The sequence below is a fragment of the Fomitiporia mediterranea genome (genome assembly GCF_000271605.1).
Source record: "Fomitiporia mediterranea MF3/22 unplaced genomic scaffold FOMMEscaffold_9, whole genome shotgun sequence".
Taxonomy (NCBI): Eukaryota; Fungi; Basidiomycota; class Agaricomycetes; order Hymenochaetales; family Hymenochaetaceae; genus Fomitiporia; species Fomitiporia mediterranea.
In genome coordinates this window covers 1,018,445-1,020,899 of record NW_006760394.1, presented here as the reverse complement: position 1 = coordinate 1,020,899, position 2,455 = coordinate 1,018,445, and positions in this window count along the sequence as shown.

The following is a 2,455-nucleotide window of genomic DNA, read 5'->3' as shown; positions in this document are numbered from 1 at the left end:
TCCTAGTAAACCTGTCTATCCTTATCCTCCTCCTAATCCCTAGCCTACTTTTCCAGCTACTTTACTACAACCTGGTCCTGTGTGTGTCTCAGAGCTTACTGTATGTAAGTAACAAAGTCAACATCCTCAGATTTGAGTCAGATCTCTCAGATTGTCTCAGATGTAAAACAGGAATTGTCTAGGAGAACAAGATTTTTGTTATCATTCTCCCCCCTTTCATAACCTACTTGTCTTAAGAGTAAATCAGCTTTCATCATTTGTGTTCTAGGTTTGTGAGTCAGCACAAAGTTATAGTCCTACAGTTCTAACATCTAGCAGGCTTGACAGTAGTTGAGCTTCTAAGGTGCTCAGAAGTATTAGAGATTAAGGTGATCACTCTAAATCTCAAACTTCTGTACAGTACTAAGGAGATATTAACACTACTCCTCTAGGGAACAGACAATTGTAAGGAGTTCCTTGTTATAGATAGGGTAGTTCTGTTCTGTTACAGAGAGGGATTCTAATCAGAATACTATCAGACACTACTTTCTGTCAATAAACTAGGACAGTACTACTCTATTTACAAAGTTAGAAGAGTTAGCTTCAACTCAGAACTTGTCTACAACTGTTAGAACTACTAATACAGGCTTGCTAGTAATAGCCTACTTGAGGGACTCAAACACAGACTGCTACTAATCATCCTATTACTAAGGAACATCCTTGCTAGTAAGATTGTGAAGGGGCCAGGCAATAGTACTAAAACCTTAAATAAAGTATTAGTAGTAGTTTGTAAACCTAAGGAATGCTTGAACCTGTTTCAGGTTCTAAGGTTGTAGCCAGTTCCAAACTACAGTTACCTTTGCCAGATTCATACAGACCTCTCCTCCACTAATTACAAAGCTCAGATAATCTACTGACTCCTACACAAAAGAGTACTTTGCTTCTTAGAGGAACAGTTTATTATCTTAGAGCTGTTGTAGAACTGCTTGGATCAGTTGGTAATAGTGCTTGACTATCTGGGTGAAGATCAGAATGTCATCCAGATACACACTAACATGCTCTGAGTCAATCAGATCTGTAAGAATGTGATTCATGAATGACTAGAATGTTGTAGACAAGTTGGTTAGTCTAAAGAACATTATGGTTGGTTTGTACAATCTGTGATTAGTTCAGAACATAGCCTTCCACTCATCTCTGTCTTGGATCCAAATATTATTGTACCCCTATCAAACATCTAACTTAGTGAAAACCCTGAATGTATGTATCTTATTAATGAGCTCCTGAATCAGGGGGAGTAGGTACTTGTTTTTGACAGTACCCTTATTGAGACAACAATAATCCTAGACTAGACAGAGCTTCCTATCTTTCTTTTTGACAAAGAAGAAAGGGGAGACTATAAGGGACTTTAAGGGTCAGATCTGACTGTTCTGAAGATTTTCCTAAAGGAACTTATTGAGCACCTCTTACTTGTCTCTGTTGAGCAGGTAGACCTTACAATCCTTAGGTTGGAAACTCTTGGTCAATTCAATTGTATAGTCCTAGGGACAGTGTTTAGGAAGCTGGTCAAATTCCTCTTTACTAAAGACTTTAGAAAACTCTTGGACAAAATCCAGTAGGCTAGGTCTACATGTGTTCCAGAGTAGAGTTGTTCTAAGAGGGTTCTGGACTGGTTCTGTCTCAAACATCCTTCAGATTGACTCTGTTCTACCTTAACTAGAATATGTATCCACATATTTATCCTAGTCAAAGAAGAACAACTAGTCACCTTCATCAGAACTGTTAGTAACATTAGAAGTGTCTGTATCTACTCAGAACAGTAGTGTAAGGTAGCTGTAAGACTCAGAACACTAATCAAACACAAGTGTCTGTTCTAACCAGTCAATAGTAGGGTTGTAAGCCTTAAGCCATTCAAATCCAATGAAGATGTCTGTCTTTCTGAGGTTAGTGACTCTAAACTCAATACTTTCCTTATAATCCTGAATAGTTATCCACAGTTGGACAAACTCAGTAATCTAACTATTCTGGTTCAGGGTTCTGTCTACATTGTATACTAGGATTAGAAGTGGAACATGTTGAGTAGGGAGGTGGTGTTCCTGCACAAAAGCCTTATTAATGTATGAACCAGTACATTTACTGTCTACCAGAACTATTGTTCAGATCTGGGGGGATCCTAAGAAGGGAGCTAAGAGGACAGGAACTTAGAGCTAGTGTCTAGAATGTTCTCAGATGAACTACTACTTACTCTAAAGGGAATGTACAGCTTGTACAGTCTTGTTGTCTAAGAGGGTAAGTATATGTACTAACATTTCCTTATTAACCTCTCTCTTTCAACAAGGACAGACTCATGTCCTCAGCTGTGAACTCAGCTGAGACTATCCCTACTTAATACTACAGACAAACTACTAAGTAGTAAACAGGGCTAGGTAGTGTTCTGAACATTCTAAGATCTTAGAATGTAGAAGTAGTAGGTTAGATT